The 22307-nt window shown below is 37.5% G+C and overlaps 1 long non-coding RNA gene across 1 annotated transcript; it reads right to left on the bottom strand.

Moving 5' to 3' along the window:
• Window positions 1-7509: 7509 nt before the first annotated feature.
• LOC139142624 (uncharacterized) lies at window positions 7510-8155 on the bottom strand. The gene is made up of 2 exons (XR_011554441.1): window positions 8037-8155; window positions 7510-7623 (listed from the first exon to the last, which is right to left on the bottom strand). It is a non-coding gene; the product is annotated as an uncharacterized lncRNA (long non-coding RNA).
• Window positions 8156-22307: the final 14152 nt, after the last annotated feature.

Genomic DNA, 22307 nt, shown 5'->3' with positions numbered 1-22307 from the left:
TTCTTATTTACTGTTTACAAATAATGTATAGGGATTAAAATAGGACGGAGACCTACGCCCTCTACGGTCGAAAGTGGTTACAACTCATGCATGCATGCATAATGGCGGATCCTCTGGTGCACATGCTGCAAACGCTACTCTATCTGAATTTGCATTCTAACTGTCACCGAGGCAGATTAATGGCTATTTGCATGAAGCGTAACACAAATTACCGCAAAAGCCTCGACAAGGGTTGTGGCATGTCGTAGCCAACACAAAAGATTACGTACACGAATGCGAAAAATTACTTTCGCAACATTCATAAATATGCAGGTCGCCAAGCAGATTTACAACGCGATCCAAACATTAATATACTGGCTTCGCTACTTGAAGAACAGTAACACTGAATTCACTGAATAACACTTAATTCACAAACACAAACTGAGGAATAATCTACGCTGCGAATGATGAGAAACCAGACTCGGGTTTCGAAACGCAAGCGTCAAAGGGCTACTCTATCAACTTTTGTAACACCATCATCAATCAAAATCGGCATGCTGTATACATGTAAAAACCTATTAAAAAGGTCCGTCAATGGCACTCTATCAAGTTTTGTAACACCATAGGTCCGGCTGCGTCTCGCCATAAGCTTTCCCTCACAAACAAAACATTATCGTGCACACTAATCCAAACTTCCCTACATATATCTGAAACGAAACAAACACTATTGTAACAAAACAATCGAATAAGAATGTAGGAACCCCATTTCACACATATCCGAAACGAATCAAACGCAAACCCAACACAAACATTTTGGATAGTAGGGTGGGGAGCCTCTTTCACATTTTTACATACGTAGACGCTTAATTTTCTTGTGAATTTGAACTGCTGTCCGCTAAAGGCCTTTAGCCATCGCTTTTGAAGCGATCACTCCATAAACCCGGGAATCCCTCGATGTCCCATCCAACATTTGTTGGATGCCTTCATCTTTCCAAATTGAAAGCAATACTCGAATCTCCCATTGACTCAGTTGTTGCCACGATCGCGAGATAATGCTCTTGTGAGATCAGCCATGCTTTTTGTGTGGAGTATCAAGGCATAATGAGGCAATCCCCGTCGGTAGAGGGCGTTTAGGACGGCCTTTTAAGCCCGCGTTTGTCCCACACGTGATTTAGGTCGCTGTTCAGGACGGAGCACCGACCCTAGACCTACTCCCAAGAGCGTTTCAAATAAAAGACGGTCCGGGGCGTCTCGACCTGTTCAGACGGAGCACTCATCAGAGATTAACAAATTTAGGCCGTCCGCTCTGAGTCCTAACCCGCACATCTAAACGGCACTTATGTCTCTCAGATTCTGGGATACAGTTGGGATTATGATTCAAATGAGGATTTCCGAATAAAACCGGAGGACTAGCATCTAATCTAGTGAGGCAGGGATACTCGGAACATAAAATGATAGGATCTTTAAAACCATTAAATAGCAGATATGAAGATTTTGTTAATGAATATGAGTGACGGCATCATAAAATTGCACGATTCTAACATTTTTCAATGCGTCTTTCTTAGGGAGAAAAGCCTCACAGTATAATGGCTATAACACCAGAGTATATAGGCGTACGCTGGGAAGAGAAGACAGCAGATAGCAAGAAATTAAGTCCTCAACTGGACATACCCCTCAGCGGGGATTCAGTTAAAGTGGAATTTGCTGTTTGCATGCCGGCCAGTGTACGATGAAGCCCTTCGAGGCTCGTCAACAACTGCCTAGGGTTACTGCAGTCCTGCTGTTGAGACGTCGTGGGTGTCTCGTTTCAAGCAGTTTCGTTCTATTATTTAACGGAGTTCTGCAGAGTTTAGAGTATTTCTCTGCTTCTTTAACAAGATTTCATCTGTTGTGATTATGAGTCATATATCTGAGTACACAATTTCGATTAGTGGCATGTGTTTTGCTCGTCTTTTATGATTTATGATTAACCTACGAAAAGCGCTTGTTCCACACTTTGTTCCACACTTTTATTTATCATATTTCATAAAGTTGATTCACTCTGCTTGATGCAGTGCCAATATGTCACACCATTTCTAATGTATTATTTTGGGTGTTCCTTTATGGTAAATGCTGCCAACATGTAACTCATGGTTTACCGCAGGATTGATCAATCGTCGTGTTCACAAATATCACACACTTTTGTATGTGTTACCAAAAAGGACATTTACAGACATATTATCACTGCTATTGGCGCTTCTGAATCACCTTCACTCATCATCATCTTATTATTTCTTACCCTTGCAATTAAAACTTACCACTGGACTTTCACAGGCAAGAAACATTACAATCTTGCACAGAATGTTGGCAAAAGACAGCATGTAAGAATTTGAATTCGCATAATTTCATTTTAATATATATATTAGCGCTTTTGAATTACCTTCAATCATCATCCTGTTTGCAAATCTTAAGTAACAACCTACCATGGGGCTTTCACAGGCAAAAAGCAGTACAATTTTGCAGACGTATTGAAAACTGACAGCGTGTACGAATTTGAATTTGTATAATCTCCGACAATCCTGCAGCATAGATGTGTCTAACATTATAAAGTCTGAAATATTAGTGTTACTTTGATTTCACTGTTATGTATCCACCTGCCTCAAAAAGCAGTTTAAGGCAAAGAACACTTTCTATCGGTTGACATCTAATGGCATCGTTCCAGATTTCAAGTAGGAGGTCCAAGGGAGAACTTTCGTCCTAATAGCATAAAAACAATAAAATTATTCATCAAAGACTGTATTTACTTAAGCATTCCTCATTTCAGTTCATTCAAAGTTATCAAAATGATAATGATCTATGACAGTATCTGTAATACCATGTTGTCTTGCAAATGTATAATCTTGCATTTACACTCTTAACGTAATATGGAAGATATGCATCATGAGATGATCAAAACGAAATTTAAAAATGCTACAGCTCTTCCGGTAAATGATATCAGAAGGTCGCTCATTTCAAAGTTAACAACCCTTTGTATTGAAATACAAACATATAACTATACAATTATAAGTTATGACTTTTGCAGTAATGAGAGTGGGATCTTTACAATTTTTAAATGTACTGTTAAAAGTTCGTAGCTCGAATGGAAAAACTTATCTGTTCAGTAAAACGTATGTGATAATATGTCTGAAAATGTCATTTTTGGTAACACATACAAAAGCCTACATAAAATTTTAAATAAACGACATCATTAGTATAATTTCTTTGAGACCAGTAGCTTTGGAATAGAAGGCATACAGTCGTGATGTATTTTTGCTTTGTTTGTTTTCTATAGTTCTTTTGAAAATGTACAGCTTAATGCTAAACAGGTCAACCTGTAACTTTTAAACAAACAGAAGTCCCGTTCTTATATTAAAATAATCGATTATTTGAAAAGGGGACAAAGTTAAATGAGACGCAGAGTGATATAGCTTGGAGTAAATCTAATGTAAAATTGTACATACACTAACATTTGGTCTTGATGATACACTAAGTCTTCATTTGATTTGGAATTTCATTTGCAAAAGCAAACCGAAAGACAGCATACCAATTGCAATAATAACGAATACAACATTGAACAATAAGGAGAGCACTTTCATTCTAATAGGGCTCCTAAAACATGGTAGCACATTTACTTCACAGATCTTCTGCTTGTTGTTGTGCAATCTAACGATACTAACTTAACATACATTCCAAAACCTAGGGGGACTAGTGCATAGACACTAATTCTCAGTTGACTTTAACACTCACGGAGTCCTTCTTTATGATGCTTGCCCCCGAGCGAAGGAGAAATGTTACTACTCTGTGTAGTGGATATTCAGTCTTACTCTTGAGTCTGATCAGAGTGTGTGAAGAGGAGTTTCTTTTTTCTGTAAGCAAAGAATATGGTTGAAAAGGGTGAGGGAGTTTGCTGAATATATAGAACAAATTGCTGCAGATTAATAAGTTTAGAAAATAGCTCAATATTTAGCATTTCTGCAGCCTATGGACCAAACAACAACTTATGCATTTTCACTTCACTGCTTAGTCAGCAAAAGCTATCAGGACAAAATCAACGAAAGTATTTCTCGAAATAAAGCAATGCCAGATGTTTTTGAAGGATAAGTGCATTTCAAGTATTTATTTTTTGCTCAGCGGTGCCCATTCAATTTTATAGAAACGCATCGTCTCCTTTGAGAAGCTAAGAACTATAGAAAATCAAAGTAAGACTAAGTGGAGAATGTTTGCTAAGATGAATGTATTGGAAATATGATGTAGGTGCAACAGCAGAGAAAATACCGACGTTTGCAGGAGTTTATGTCTACACAAACTTAGTGTTTCTTCATAAGCTCATAACCTTTGATGTTAAAACAGGTCTTACCTGTTCATGTAAGTGCTTTCAATTACGATATATAGAATAATTACAGAAAGTCAGTGAATATGAAAAGGACCAACAACATCTAGAATCTCTCACAGCCCCTCACCGGCTATGCCTTAGACTATTATACCGCCCTCAGCAGTTGAGCCGAGCGAGCCGGCGAAGCTTGCGAGGGGCTGTTAACACTTGTTTTTTCGATTTTATTTTCGATTTTTATTATCTTTTATTGAATGTCAAAACCCCGCCCATACTTTTCCATTTAGCCTGCAATTGGCCAGCTTTCGAGACATACATGTCTCCTTTCAGTTAACAAGGGATATCAGTGTTGATAGCATGCTACTCAAATATCTCAGGCTTAATTGTATTACGCAATTGCCAACATTTACACTGAATTTAGACGTCATAATATAATAGTCAGAGGGGCAGAAAGTCAAGGGTTCAAAATGTCTAAAGCGAAGCACTGAAAAGGTCATTGCATTGACAAAAAGAAATGTTATATCGAGAAGCTGCGTGACAAGCGGCATTAAATTCAGTAAATTCACTAAAAAAAATTCTGCATTTTCAAAACAGATCAAATTGATCTGTTGTTGATCTTCGAATGATTGACGGACTGACTGGTTATATGCATGGAGGTAAGAAGAGACTACCTCCATGGTCTGACATATATCGATAATTGTCGAGTCCTAAGTCACCGTCAGTGCTTGATTACTAAATTTGTAATTCACTCAAAACTTAGAATCTATAATATATATAGTCATATGCATATAACATGGAGGTAAGAGTGGTCAGACAGTACTGGACGGTTAATGGTGGACCTATGAAATATGAATTTTAACATGAATTATTGCATACGTTTGGACTGTTATAAAATCGTGTATGAGAATTGAACCTTGGCCTGTTCAAATTAGCAAGGGAAATGTTATGCAACGTTTGCAGACAAACGGGGAAACAAAGACATCATGCATTCTAATGAGTAGGCGGAACTGGAGTATGGAAGGCTTGACATTGAATGGAAAAGACGTGTACAACATCACTGCCAAATTAAGGCGATGCCGAAAGATTCAACGCGTGCGTGATCGCTAAGGCTGGCAGTGTTCCAAATGCGCGCTATTGCACGTGAAAATCGTTACTATTTACAAAGTTTTCTAGGCACTTTCGCTTTCTGCTCTTATGCAAATGTTTAAAAGATTTCAAGTCGGCCAATTTGCCATCTGTTGAAATAAATCGCGAGAATTGTAGACACCGCCAAGGGACTGTGAATGAATATGTCAAGTATCACTGTGTAAAATTTCAGGGGAATCTGAGCAAATTTGGAGCAGCTTAATCTGGTCACTGAAAACATGCTGAGCTAATCTATATACCTATGACGGCACGCGTTCCATGACCGGCAACCATGAGTCTGCTTGAATTGGGTTTTCGTGCCATTGTTTTGCATTTTTGGGTCAATATATGGACAAATTCTCCCTAGCAACCGTTGCCTACATCCTTAAACCCTTTGGTATCGCCTTAAATATCCATCTGCGAGGAGAAATAAATCTAACGTGTTTAACTATGCACAGCTCTTTCAATAGTTTTACAGTCGGGACTGTGATTAAGTGGACTGGCAAGTATAAAGGTCCTATGTTTAGATAAGGAGACTGAGTTTTTTGCCCTTCTAAATTAATTAAATTCACAGCAGCATAATGCTTACGTTCGATAGATAGCGCGGCTTGCCAATATGATATGGTGGAAAGAAAAGCCTACGTTGGACTAAGAATCCGCCCAAAAGTAGCCAATCAGAAAAATCGAATACAAAAATCGAAAAACAAGTGTTAACAGCCCCAAGTTCAGCTACTTTATAGCCCGACCGGCTCGGCGAGCCTCGCTTGCTAGAAAGACTGTTGAGGGCGCATCACCATATCGGTGAGGATAGCGCTGCTGAGCAAGTCTAAAGAACGAAATTCTATGGGCATCAAACTTCAAGCATGACTATCAAAATAAATGTACCTTAAAGTCTGATAAATTTAAGTTCATTCAGTTATGATATATTCCAATGACAGAAAGTTATTAAATATTCTAGTAACTTATTGATGAGCTAGTCATACCAGCAGCATTTTTAGAATTATTAGCATTGAGTGCAATCAACGTACTCCAGACATCGGATCAATGACTACGCATTCAGCTTTAAAGGGACAAAGTCGGCCATTTTTCATGAATTTTGTTTGATACGAGATACGAATTATATTAGTAAAAGATACAGAATGAATGGGTGACCATGCATATATTTGCCCCCGGTTTCAGACAAATTAAATAAAACCATCGCGATAATAATTAATGGTCATGATCATTAATTCATTATCGCGATGGTTTCGCTTATCGTGTTTAAAATCGGGGTCGAATATTTGCATTGTCTTCCATTCATTCAGTATCTTTCAATATGTCAATCAATATAAGTAGTGTCTCACATCAAACAAAATTCAAGAAAAATGGCCGACTTTGTCCCTTCAATATCTAGCTTAGCTGCAAACATTCATTAAACATGCAAAGGAGTTATGGCATGTAACACTGATAATAGTCTTAGGTAGGTGACTAAATCTAAATATATTTAAAATCAAATAAAGTACATTCAATTTTTGTACATTGCTTAATTACAGATTTTACATATGCAAATGAGCTAATAATCGGACTACAGTACCAATCAGTATTTGAGCATAAGAAAACCTAGATACGATCCTTTCAATATATATACATTTATAGAGTAATTGCAAAAATATCTTAAATATGTAAATGAGATAATAATCAATACATCAATCTTTATATATGACAAGCCATTTTACGCTATTATAATTATTTCAATTCTTTCGAAGAAGAGGTGAACCCTACTGTTGATGTAAATGTGGCAACTGTTATGTAGCGCATCGTCTCTTATAAAACAAGTCTTGTTTGAAAATAGATTGATGTGATATTTGCAAATAAGGTGAGAAGAAAAAGTTGTTTGGGAGGTCAAAAAAATACAATTATAAGAGGAAATATTTTATCATAATAAGGAACTGAGACAAAGGACTAGTAGCAACTGTTATTGAGTAGTCAGCCAATTCGGAAGAAATATTTACCTGAACATGAAATACGTGTTTCGCAGTGACAGATTTAAGAGACGTATGTAAATCGAAGAAAATTACCTTGGTAATGGCATTAACAGCAATCTTCTGGTCGACAAGATATGACATGATCTTTTCTACTTCACTATACGGGATTTCCGTAGAACAGCATGAATGAAGAGCCGTTTCACCTGACTGAATGAGAAATAAAAACCAAGCTGATTTATTTATTTGTTGTAAAGTTAAAACATAAAGGGATAATTCACTATGAAGGAACTTGTGATTTTAAAATTTAGCTATTGAATAAGAAAATACATTTCACATGTACAGTATGAGTTAGAATGTACTAAGAAAGTATTCTGACCTATGCAATGTTTTTGTTTTTCTTGATGTTTTAATAGAAATTATCTGGATGGATGATGAAACTGGTGATAAGATTATTTTTCAGGTGGACTCCAATTACTTGCTTTTATCTTCTTTTACATGTTTAACAATGCCCCACATTTTCTGAGTTCAGTATATTTCGATCATGTTTTCAATGTTGCAGTGTCGTTGAAAAACAAGGCTTGAACTAACGCTACTTATGTACTATTTGCCTATGGACATACCTCGTTTTTTGCATTCACATCAGCTCCAGCATCAATAAGAGTTTTTAAGGCATCCAGATCACCGACTTTACAAGCAAGTTGTATTGGTGTAAGTCCATCCTATCATAAAAAAGCGCAATAATACAAAATTAATTTATTTTATTTCAGCAAATCAATTGACAAAAGGAAACAGCAAAGTATACTCTCGTTTTTCCTTTGAATAGCTAACAATTAGATAGAATGCCTGTAAATAAGTCGAGAAAATGACGATAACTCAGTAATTAACTACATCGAAAGTATTGTGACTCTCGCATTATGAGAGAAAGATAGACAGCTGGTCATATTCCTGTTCATTGAAATTGTATATTTACATGTTACTTACATGTGACTTAAGACTTTTATTGATATCCACTTCTGCCTCCTGGAAAACCTTTATAAAGGACACTTTCTTCATTTCTGCAGCTGCGTATACTGGCGGAAAGATGGTCTTTTCACCCTTCAATATATGGAATCATGACAAAGTTTATTATGTGTTCTTAAGATTGTTCAATGGAAGATAATAGAACATGAAGCACAAATATTTATGGCCACAGTACAATAGATAATAATAATAATAATTAATATAAGTATTATATAGAAATAATAACGCGAATAATAATAGGTTCAATTTCCCTGAAAATTTCACCATAGGGGTATTTTGGGTCGAAAAGACCAAATATGATATCGATTTCACTGCCCCATGTTTCCATGGTAACCATTTTAGGGGTTGAAAATTTCAGTTTTTCTAATATCTCATGAAAAATTACTTTGATTGATATGAAAATTATTTACTTGGGGAGTTCGGGTAAGAGAACACAAAAACCAGACTAATTTTAATGTTTCAAGTTGCCATGGTAACACTTTTGGGATTGAAAATGTGACTTTTCCCTAATTCCTATTAAATAACTATTGATTGATGTATAAAAATTGATCATAAGGGTTTTTCTGATTAGCACACCAAAAAAATCACACGATTTAAAGGTGAGATGTTTCCATGGCAACCATTCAGGAGTAAAAATTAGCAGTTTTTCAAAGATTCTACCTAAAATCAAGTAATGAACAGAAAGTGTCATATCAAAGGGATATTTTGGGTTAGAAAGACTAAATATCCAGTGTAAAAATCCAGTAATCAAAAGAAATATTATAACAAACGGTTATTTTGGGTTAGAAAGATATAATATGATATCCAATTTTACTGCCCTATGTTTCCATAGTAACCTATTTATGTTTTAAAATTTCATTTTTTTTCCAAATTCCATTAAATGTTATCCCAGTTACTATGCAAATGCTCTCCTAAGTGTATTTATCAAAGCATGAACTCCATGTTCATTTTTGTTTTATGTTGCCATGGTAACAATTTTTTAGTTTAAACCATAATTCACTGTTTTTTATTTATTTCATTGATTTCTAAGTAACAACTTTTAACATTTGTTTATTTATTTCATTGATTTCTAAGTAACAACTTTTAACATTTGTTCTATAATAATAATAATTGTAATTTCTTTGCCTTCAGCTAGGAAGAATAATAAAGATAATGTATACTGGGGCCATTCTGGTCAAAATTATGCTTTTCGTTAATTTTAGTGTGTGAGAATTAATTTTATATAGACCAGAAATAATTTTTCAAGCATTTTAATTTTGTTTCATGCAGTCATCCCAAATAAGTGTTATATAGTATAGTACTAACTTATTATGCATTCATTGAATTAAGTTCATGCCTTCAAATTAATTTTATGTGCTAAAATTAATTCTACTAGTATCTCAAATTAATTTTATGAACCCTATTCCCCTTAGCACCCAATGTACCATTATTTATCACAAGCAGTAACAGTAGCGCCCATTTTTTTTAAATTCAAAACACGATTCACTGGTACATATTTATTTCATGGATTCATATCATAATTAACGACGTATTAATTTTCATTTTAAAATCATTTATTATGATATCTTTGCCTCATTCGAGGAAGAATAATTAAGACAAATTATTTCTGATTATTTAACTAAAGTAAATTATGACCATGTAGTGGTGCATTATTTTTAGTGTGACCTGGCGTGACCCCATATACTCTATGAATTGCTAGATCTCCCCTTTCCATGGTAGCAACGGCTAAATTTGAACATAGTGCCTGTATACCTTTAAACACTTTTTTAAAACCCAGCAGACAAAGACAAGGGGGGAAATATTACAAGTTAAATGTTTCGTGTTTAATACTACCCTGGTTGTAAAGAAAATTAAACTAACACCAACTCTCAATGAATTTTGCCCTATTTCTCACTTGTGCGAACGTCGTAGGAAACACTTATTGCAACAATTTACCCTAATATAAAGAATCGGCTGTCAATTAAACTGCGGTTGCTAACCAACCGGAGGTAAACAGTGAGACTAAACGTGCCCAGAAATTCTAGCGCAAGAGACTGATCGTTTTGGCGTGTGCCAACTTACTTATAGAAAACCGCAAAGACTAGTCGTTTTGGCGTGTGCCGGCTAATCGGCTAACAAAAAACAGAGAACTGCTAAACCGCAAAAAGCGATAAAGAAATGTAAATAGCTACGGAATAGTTTCTATAAAAAATCTCTACATATGTGTGTCAACCTGGGGCCAATAACACAATGGAATAGCCAGTATTATTGTAAAAGGCGATAGTCATATCAAACTATTGACATGCGGCAAAAATAATTAATCTTTTCACCTTTCAGCTTGGTGAAAAACGCATTTATTGATTCGCCAAAGGCCTGTGGATTCGCTTATTTTCGCAGAACTGCTACATGGACATAGGAAAAAGTTCGACTCACCCTAGCCTCTCGATTGTTGAATATAACCACGGTCCATGATGAGAGTTCTCGAATCAAAAAGTGTAGCCGTGCTCGAATACAAATGTCTTCTCATTAAATTACGTCATTGTTATAACTTATACAAGAGTTAGCATTCAAAAGTCTATCACCCTGGTTTTTTTTAAAGTTTGGAGAAGGGCGGCGTTTCCATCTGAATGATTGAACGACGTGAAACGCAAAATTCCATCGCATATTATCCGGCAATATGTAGGGTAGAAATACTGTAAACGCTCCAGGTACGGTATAAGCTGATACTCCACAAAATGGCTACAGGCGGCATGAACTTTCTGAAAGGATTTCCTAAACGTCCTACTTGTTGCCTTAGAGACTCACATGTGTTGTCCTGAAAAGTATTTTCTGCAGTAATTCCAGTTTCTGTCAACTTGCAGAACATTTAAAGCTCAACGACTCGCACGAGACGAAGAAGTTACAGACTGCACGTTCACGCGCATATACGTAAATATATACGTACAATCAATTGCGCATGCTCATATTGTCAGCTGCACTGGCATAGACTCTCCACAGTTGCTATAGCGCTGTGCCTTGTTTTGTGCGCGCGTGCGCGCCCACGCAACAATGTGCCTGTCACGCTACGCTGTGCATGTGAGCTGCAAGACACAGCGATCTTCGGTTTTTGCAAGTATATGAATATTCATAATGGTAGTGACGTCAAAAGAAACATCTATCTAACTTGGCGGAGGGAATATATACTAGCTGGTAGACCTATTAATACGCGGCATGTTTTTATTTTTCATTTTTAATTTTATTTGGCTGTGGTACTTGTATTTTGTTTTTGATTAACGGATGTTTAGAGTTCCATAAAGTATCCGGATCAGGCTGAAATCCGACCGGTCGCTTGCAAGAACGTCCAGACCCTGGGATCGCGTTGCGATTCGCGTCGCGTCAATACCTGCTGGTATTGCTTAATCTACTTAGTGTCACTTTTCCGACAAGCATTACCCTTCGGCTTAATGATATCACCCCTCTCTCCGTACAGTATGATGCATAATTCTGCGCTGCACGTACGACAATTAGAAGTCACCCCTATTGACAAAATTAAAATAAACAACACCTCTTTTTTAGAATTTCCACAGCTTCAATGAACTGTTATTAGATTTCTATATAATACTTATAGCCCCTTAACTTGTAATAATAATAATAATAATAATAATAATAATAATAATAATAATAATAATAATAATAATACACAGCATAGAAACACTCTAATACTTACTGTATTAGCATGGAGTATTGCCTGTATTTTTGCTGAACAGTGCATATACGGATGAATACAGTCAAGAATCAATTTCTTGTATTCAGCAAGCCTGTATTTTTGTGGATTCATGTGTACTTACGTGTATTATTCTTTAATACAGGCAGCTCATTAATGTGAATTTATCTGTATTATTGCATTTTCATGCAGTGTATATAATAATAATAATAACAATAATAATAACAAGGCAGTATTGCAGAAGGCAATGAGTACTTGGGCCGTGATAGAGTATTTTGAGGACAATATATACTACTATTCAAATATGGTCTTGAATTTCCTCCTGTCAATTAGGCATTTGATTAACTGGTTATTAAACGAAGCAATGGCATGACAACGGCAAAATATGTCTAGCAACTTTTGAGGAGTTTGAGGCAGGGGTTCTTTATTTATAGTGGAAATTGTTTAAACTCCTTAAATATTCAAATTACAGCAAATTTCTTTTGTTCTCGATGGTAGATGTCTAATACTTAGATGGGGATATTTAGATTTCTACCCTATAGTTATCCCTATATACCAAAATCGGACATCCAGCTCTATTGGCTTGCTCAAAATTAGATATGCGCATAATTAATGAGGTACAATATGTGGTGTCATAAGGTGTCCCATCATACCAAATATGAAGGGTGTAGCCACTTTGGGTTACTGAGTTTTGGACAAATATGTATATTTGAGGTCAAAGGTCATTGAGGTCACGTGACGTTTTGTCAAACAAATTATATTGTTAACTTATCCCTATATACCAAAAATCAGACCTCTAGCTCTATTGGCTCGCTCAAAATTAGATATGCGCATAATTAATGGGGTACAATATGTGGCGTCATAAGGTGTCCCATCATACCAAATATGAAAGGTTTAGCACTTGTGGTTACTGAGTTATGGACAAAAATGTATATTTGAGGTCAAAGGTCACCAAGGTCACATGATATTTTGTCAAAATGTATGAGATATCTGCGTGAACCGATGGACTCACTGATGGACTCACGGACGGATATGACCCAATCTATAAGCCCCCTGGACTTTATCCGTGGGGACAAAAAACTGTGTCACTGCATCCTTTAGGCAATATGAATACGATGAGAAACTAAATTTTTATTTTTCTTGGCCTTATACATGGGAGTCTATGGAGAACTGTCTTATACATGGGAGTCTATGGAGGTGTAAACTAAAAAGTCCTCTAACACGGCCAAATTCGATCGCATTGTAAAACAAATCGACGTGCATCTGTATGGGGTTGGGTACTATTCTTGTGCAAAGTTTGAAAGAAATTGACCTGGGCATGTCTGAGATATCTGCGTGAACGGACGGAGGGACGGACGGACTGATATGACCAACCTATAACTCCCCCAGGACTTCATCCGTGGGCACTAAAAACAACGCAACAGTTATTACAGCTACACGGGCGGCAGGTTCATATCCAGAGCCCCGTACGGTCTGCCACCGTCGCTTGAAAACAATCTCATAAACCTGGCCATATGGGCAACTGTGTATGGGCAGCTGGATGCTTGACTTCCGGAGAAGGCGAGCTGTCACGTTCAAGCTCAGGATTATTTGTCGATCAAATTTTAGTAGATTTACCTTACCAAGATGAAATTTTGTCTATAGGCTGAAATTTCGCGGAAGTTTGACAAAATTACATCGATTTTTCAGGTTCATATCCGACATTTTTGAGTTTTGAGTGCAGACAGAAATAAGTTTTGAGGCAACATGGCTGCGACCCCATGTTGACCCCTAGCCCTGCGTACGATGCTATGTGCTACAGCTAACACACAGCATCGTACGCAGGGCTAGCGAGAGAGTTGCCGACATCGACGGTTATTTACGAGAATAAATAAAAGACTCAGACTGTCATTTTTGGAAGCGATCGAGTTGCTGAGGTAGGCTGGGATCGACTTGGGCCCAAGAACGCTGTATTTCGGCAGTAATTTGGCTTTTTACGTCAAGTCCCAAAATGGATTTGAAGTCACCGACCCTACGTACGGGTCTTTGCAGGGCTGTGGTGAGCGGGGCAATTAGCTGTAGCGGAACACACAGCATTGTACGCAGGGCTAGTTGACCCCAAGTGAAAATGTGTTCGCGATCAAATCTTCCTATATTTTTTTCAGAATTTTCGACAAAATCATTGCTTCTTAAATCTTTTGTAAAATATAAAATACTAAAATAAAAATGCGATGTGCCATGTCTCCAGATTTCTAAAATATCGTTCGTTGACCGTTCGACGGAATACTCATTTCGCAAACTTGTGACGCAGTTGAAATTCAATACTGACCGCCAAATAATCTTAATGAGACGAGATCATTCTAGACATCCTCCAAATTATCCAACCATTCGCGTTAGAGTTCAGCTCGCTTAGAGTATCATAACATTCTTCGGCCTTCGTTTAGATCAACCCTAATCTCTCCCATTTAGCAAATAAATACACAAGCTACCTTGACAAAACTTCGTGCTCCATCCAGGACCAAACGCACTACAAATCTGTCTTGACGTCATCATCTCCTTACATGGTAATCGGCATACCGTATTTTTTAGCAAAGGAGACAAAGAATACGTCGGAGTATTCAGTTTCAAAATGTATTACATTGTGTGATGTTGTCAAAATAAGGTAATGTTACTGCAGTGGTATAAATTACAAAACACAAAAGTTCAAATCAGTTTATTTTGGACTGGCTTTACCCAACATTTCATATTGTTTCTTATGCCAGATTTGACCACGTGCTTGCTGGCGACCCCTTTACATACAAATTTTGTGTCAAATGGTGTGTTCTCCTGAAAAACAAACGTACGATTTCTAAATGAAGGAGGCGAAATTTGCCCTCAAAACTCGAAACCACCCCTTTATGGGGTGTACCTAGCTATTTTGAACGAGCTTCTCGAATCTGCAGCTCTATTTCGAAATGATGGTCTGGTTTTCTCAGCTCAAGGATAAGTGTTCTCCATCGCTGTGGGCATTACTATTCTCAACTGGGGTACAGTTTCCAGTCGTAATGTTTTTTTTCATTGTGCCCGGGATATAAAACTTTTCCTATTCACACTTTTACTTTGATTAACACTGGTCCACGTCTTGTCAGCGATTAAACATGTTTCAAGTTTAAATGTAAATTCTGGTCTCGAGCCATCTTGTTCGACCAAACTGAAATTACCCCTCCCACTTTGACTCGTCCAGTGGGTGTAGCAAGGGTCGTGCCATCGCCTAGGAAACGGAGGGTGCATTAATTGTTGCATTTCGATGCACATTTTGATTATATTCAGAAGATTTTGTGGCAAAAACTCAGATAGAGAAGCATTAATATTCACATCTCACTTATTCAAGACTGGCTGAGAGCAGCACTTCCATTCAGTTAACATCATTACACCATTTATTATGCCAAGAAAGATGAAGCCAAGACATTTTGCCCTCCCTGGTCTCAGCCAGAAATGGTTATACCTTACAGAGTTTTTTCCCACAGAATGAAAACAAATGTACTTGGGCTGAGGCCCAAGTACAATAATAATAATTAATATAAGTATTATATAGAAATAATAACGCGAATAATAATAGGTTCAATTTCCGTGAAAATTTCACCATAAGGGTATTTTGGGTCGAAAAGACCAAATATGATATCGATTTCACTGCCCCATGTTTCCATGGTAACCATTTTAGGGGTTGAAAATTTAAGTTTTTCTAATATCCCATGAAAAGTTACTTTGATTGATATGAAATTACCTAGTGGGGGAGTTCGGATCAGAGAACACAAAAACCAGACTATTTTCATGTTTGAGTTGCCATGGTAACCATTTTTGGATTGAAAATGTTACTTTTTCCCTAATTCCTATCAAAGAACTATTGATTGATGTTAAAAATTGATAATAAGGGTTTTTCTTGTTAGCACACCAAAAAAATCACACTCATTTTAATGTGAGATGTTTCCATGGTAACCATTCAGGAGTAAAAATTACCAGTTTTTCAAAGATTACACCTAAAATCCAGTAACCAACAAAATATGTTATATCAAAGGGATATTTTGGGTTAGAAAGACCAAATATCCAGTGTAAAAATCCAGTAATCAACAGAAATATTATACCAAAGGGTTATTTTGGCTTAGAAACACAGAACATGATATCCATTTTTACTGCCCTGTGTTTCCATAGTAACCTATTTTCAAAGTTTTTCCAAATTCCATTGAAAGTAATCCCAGTTACTATGCAAATACTCTCCTAAGTGTATTTATCACAGCATGAACTCCATGTTCATTTTTGTTTCATGTTGCCATGGTAACCATTTAGGTAACCACAGGTTTTTTTATTTAAAACCATGCATATTTTAGACCAGGGGTATCTTTATCGTTAACCAGACAAAAAAGGCTATTTTACGAGATTCTGCCCATAAGGTGAATTTTCTAGTCTTTTGATGTGTATACTTGTACACCTTTAATACCCAAGGAAACAGGTATAATGGACGATAGTGGGACTCAAAAGTTTTGTGACCTATTAACAACCCGTTTCACTCTCAGAGTTGTATGCAAATTTTAAAAGTCGCCATGACAACCTGGCAACAACATGGCCTTTTCAGCACTGAGACATACTGTAGCAGGGCTAAAAATTGGCTCGGCCCTTCTGCCGGAGGAGGCATAATTTCTGTGTCATTGTGATTGATACATTATTATCAAAATGCAACGAGAATGCGTTTTTATTGGCCATCGTTTCCTGTGCCGGTCTTCAAGTAGTCAGTTCAGATATTGAAACTTTGTTGCAAAGTTCCACCGCACGACAGGTCGTCTTCGTAATTTCCAGAACAAAGTCACATTATGTACCCAGCTTGGTTTGACTGCATTTATCTACTTCGTCCCAAAGTGACGGACTGATCTTTCAACCTTTCAGCTTGGTGAAAAACGCATTTATTGATTCGCCAAAGGCCTGTGGATTCGGTTATTTTGCACAAGTGCTACATGGACATAGGAAAAAGTTCAACTCACCTAACCCTCTCGATTGTTGAATACAACCATGGTCCATGATGAGAGTTTTCGAATCAAAAACTGTAGCCGTGCTCGAATACAAATGTCTTCTCATTAAATTACGTCATTCTTGATATACAAGAGTTAGCATTCCAAACCTGTCACCCTTTTTTTTCCCAAAGTTTGGAGAAGGGTGGTATTTCCATCTGAATGATTGAACGACGTGAAACGCAAAATTCCATCGCATATTATCCGGCAATATGTGCACTGTACAGTAGAAATACTGTATACGCTGCAGCCAGTGCAGGTACGTATTTTACGGTATAAGCTTATACTCCACAAAATGGCCACAGGCGGCGTGAACTTTCTGAAAGGATTTCCTAAACGTCCTCCTTGGTATCTTAGAGACTTACATGTGATGTCCTGGAAAGTATTCTCTGCAGTAATTCCAGTTTCTGTCAACAAGCACACATTTTATAGCTCAACGACATGATAGCACGAGACAGTTCTACAGTACTATACACATTCTCGAGCTCGCAGGCTCAATTGCGCATGCTCATACTGGCAGACTACGTCACCTGATTCGTCACCTGTGTTTTGCTTCCGGCGCGGCCGACTTGGCAACTTAGGTTGAGCAAACAAATAACGAACAGCCGAACGCACTCTCAGTGATGGCGGCCATCGTATTGTATGCATACCGAGACGATCGCTCGCCGTGCGCGTGTTGTTCCTCGAATTCTGACCCATAAACATTTAAAAAATGCATTCAAATGTGATAGTGAAAGCTGTTCTCAATTAACAAGGTGGCATACTCAGCATAGCTGGATGTTTATCGCTAGTTTACCTTTGACCTCGCGATATTTGCAGGAGAAGTTTCTTAGCACGGACAACTCGATAACATAAAGCATGGCGGTCTGTAAGTATTTTCATTAACACTTTCACCGCGGGAGGGCGCATTCTGCGCCAACGGCCAGACTGCGGGAGGCGCGTAAACGCGCCAAGAACGTACGCGTTTATATGCGTTCGATATACGTTGGCTTTGTTTGATCTACATCATGTTTGTTGACTATTTCATCAAGCCTAGCGTGGAGGTCAAACCTAAATGAGCATGCGCGCCAAATTTGTAAACAAGTGCCGCCATATTCGGTTATTTCTTGGCCGTGATTTGTAATGATCGTGTGATCGGTTGTTGTTTTTCTCTCAGAGGTATTTAAAAATGGCGATGCGGGCACAGTTTAACACCGACAAAGCCCTTGAGCATGTTTTTCTAGACACTAATAGTGGAATTGTCACTGATCTTGAAACTGAACTCGACGAGATGGCGGAAGTCAAATTTCAAATTACAACTCTAGTACAGAACGTGAATATGTTCCCAAACCAATTGAGCAAACACAGAAATCGCAAGCAAGACACTGACAGGAAGGTAGGCAATCTGAGCATGCGACAAAGTGCGACAAAGGACCGGTGACTGACATCACAAACGTTGATGGGGTATCCTGTGGATGTTGTACGACATCAATCTATCAATGACAATTACACATCGGACTGGCTACCATTATATAAGCTTAAATAGAACATAGCTCTCTTTTGAATGTCAGATGATGCCTGTTGTTCGAAGATGAACTTGTAATAAATATGCATATTAATCTCATTTACGTGGAATATATTTTAGCGTATGTGTTCCTCCTACTGAATTTGAGTTGATAAAACGTATGTGGTAATTTTTAAAGTGTTAAGCTGAGAAATATACATTTATATATTGAAATAACAAAAATGCAACATTTTTTTATTTTTTTTGGTAAAATCCAATATGGCCGCCATGATCACGTGATCTTCAAGGCATGTCACATGACCTTTTGTGCATTTTTATGATGCTCTGTCATATTGCAATACTCACTGAAAAAATTGTCCGAATACTCAAATAATTACAAAGATATAGCACATGCATGTAAATCAATATTTATAAGGCCATATACCAATAGAAAACTACGCACAGGAATGCAGGTATGAAAATTAATTACGCAGTGAAAGTGTTAATGTGTTGTGTAATTTAAGAGGTTCAGATATTAAGTAAATCAATTTTAACTAGAATTGAAACTGATTTAACCGTGTCCGCAGTGATTTAATCTGTACATTTATGGCGTGATTTGTCATGGGTTATTTTTTATGCGTGTGGGTTTTTTATTTACGTCCATATGTGCGTTGCAGTTGAGCATAGTTTTTCGGACCATCACGCATGTCTCCCTGGTAACAGGTTTGTTTACACACTGGCATATTTTCTGGTGCCTTTTTCAATCGTCTGTTGGCCTAGACTGTGAAAATGTCATTCGAATTTCATGCTCGTGTGTTAAAAAAACGGTGTCGTATTTGTGCACGGAAAATAAATGGCACAAGTTATCCATGCTCCAATTTTATCATGGAGTTAAAGAATTGTTTCAGAGTACAGTTTTAGTGAAGACATTCTGACGTTCACCCGTCCAATTTTTGTTGTCTCTGTAAGAGAGTCATTGCTTCATGGCAGCAGGCAGAAAGCAATAACAAAACCTATCGGCCAGGGACACACGTAGTGAAATGGTCCAGACACTGTAGAGTACGAGGATTTGCGGTGTGTGATGTATTGTGTAAGGCAGGAAAGAAAAAGAAAGAGTAAAAACAGGGGCAGACCAAGTCAATACCAAGGCAGTGACATTTCTGATATCACTGGCAAGGAGACAGGAAAGACGGGGAAACTACAGAGTGAAACTCATGGCAGTACAAATCTAACAGCAGCTGTAAAACAGAGGGCAGGAAAAAGATGAGAAGATTCATTCCCTTGCAGAGACAGAGGTTCAATGATCTCATTGAAGAAATGGAGTGTCCCATTTGCAAAGACATAATAGATGGACCAATACAACTTTTGTGTGATGGACCACATGTGTTTTGTGCTGAATGTTTGTGTCAGTGGTTGCAAGTTTCTTCATCCTGTCCTGTGTGCCGTCTCTATTATGTGTGAATCTTAATCTATTGTAAGTCCCCCCCATTGCCTTTGCAAACATGCTATCAAATGCCAGAGTCACATGTGATTATGGGAATGTCGGTTGTAAGTCATTTGTGCCACTGCAAGATCTGCAACACAACACCGGACGGTGTGTTTACCAGTCCATTGCTGGAGACCACTGCTACTCGTCAGTGAGCCGTTTCCCTTCAGAAGCCACCCTACTCCAGTCCCCATTCCTGACACAATCAATACCGAGACATCAAATGATGAAACATCAAGGGATAGGCAGAACAATATATGTGCAGTGAAGGCCGCAGAAATTGTGTTGCAGAATGTATCAGCGGTGCATATGCTGCTACAGTATGAAGAAATGGCAACAACACTTGTCAAAAAACAGAAGCAAACAGAAGTGATGATAGTTTGATAAAGGTTAAAACCAAGGGCCAGGTGAGTTTTTTACCAGCATTACTCTTGCTGATCTATACCCACATATCAGTATACAGTTAGATTTTGGAGTAAATTCTTCTGATAAAGCTATCATGGAATATGATAATTTGTAAATTTGTATTTGTAATAACATTTATTTGGTTTTGTAGTACATGTGTGACCTGGTAGTGGTTCAACAAATTAATTTCATCAAGTAATGAGCTAGTCCAATTTCATGAATTTATCACCCACATATACTTTTGAAAGATAAATTTGGTTTTTCAATTTTTGGTGTGATTTTTTTCAGCCATTGTGTTTAACATATACACCAAAGCCACGAAAAACAACCTCAGAAGCTAGCACTAGGACAAGACGTCAGAGGGTGTTGCAGTTAAGTCAGAGGAGAGACATGTCAGTGGTGGTGATGTGATGCTGCAGCTGAGTGAGAGGAGGTGAGACACCAACAAAGGACAAGAAGGAAAATCCAGAAGATCTTGGGACTCACTCCTGACATACCTCCAGGTGCTGGCCTTCACTTGAAAGTTGCTATGGGAACAACATGGGCTGCCTCGAGAAATTACGGCGTTACTTCAAGGCATGGCATGTGAATATTGGAAGTGAGGTATGTTATGCAGGTCATTTTCCCCCACACTCATCAAAGTCACTGTCCTTCTTGACCTCACAACCATGAATTTAATTAGTCATGTTTGGAATTTTCTGGAAATTTAATTAGTTGTGTAAGAGAGAGAATTTTAGAACAGTAATTAGCATGTCAATAAAAGTTCTAGATTGTTCTTATATGCTCTTATATAAGCACATGAGTATTAATATTGGGACAGCAGGCTTGCAGTCAGACTTTTGGGATTGTGTGCAAACTCTATTATGATCATGTAGAGAAAGACTGTGGATAAGTAATCTTGTTATCACATATTACTGAATATATGTGTTACTGTTGTTTTTGCATCTTGTTCATATTTGTCTTCAGGTCTAGCAAACTTACCTGGCATGCAATACCTACCAGTGAAATCTGGATAAAGTTAGGTGGGGACAAGGGTCAGGGAACCATGAGAATGGTTTACCAAGTTGTTAACATCAGTAATCCAAATGTAGCAGATAATACAGTGATTTGGAGTACATTTGCAGCACCTGATTCCTATTACAATTTAGAAATAGCTTTAGCTGTTAACAGAGGTCAGGTAGACAAACTGGATGGCACAAATGGAAGTAAGTCTAAACATGCATACTGTGTTTTACTAAACAATGAACAGATTGTACCGTATATCTATTTTGGTACAATATTTGGAACTTCAGATACATACATATTGGTTATCCAAGTTTAATACATGCATTATACTGCTGATCCAAAAATCTGAAAAACAATGTGCAAATCTGACCAAACTTATGCAACATAAATATGATACCTACATTAAAAAGTACAAAAGGCAAAGTTGTTTTCTTGCATGTACAAAATGCATTGATGTGTAGAAACATGGGCATTAATTTAGAATGGTGTGGACAATTGTCTTACATTCCACTTTGATTTATTTCAGGACATGACACTATTAGCACGGATGATGGGAGATTATGAGTATCTGGCCGAGAGTTACGGAATGTCTGGACCAAATGGTATGAAATGTATACTTGCATGCTATGATTTATACATAAGAAAAGTTGAGGCACTGACAGGACAGGCAGTTTATTGTGTACACTTCAGTTTTACCTATGATTTATATGTGTACGTCCTTGACCTATCAGTTTGCAATATGTGCGTCTGTTAATAATCAGCATGCATTGTGTATGATATGCTGTAGAACAC

The sequence above is a fragment of the Ptychodera flava genome, chromosome 1 (assembly GCF_041260155.1).
Source record: "Ptychodera flava strain L36383 chromosome 1, AS_Pfla_20210202, whole genome shotgun sequence".
NCBI lineage: Eukaryota > Metazoa > Hemichordata > Enteropneusta > Ptychoderidae > Ptychodera > Ptychodera flava.
The sequence above is the reverse complement of the archived record's forward strand: the minus strand, read 5'-3'. Positions and strand labels throughout refer to the sequence as shown.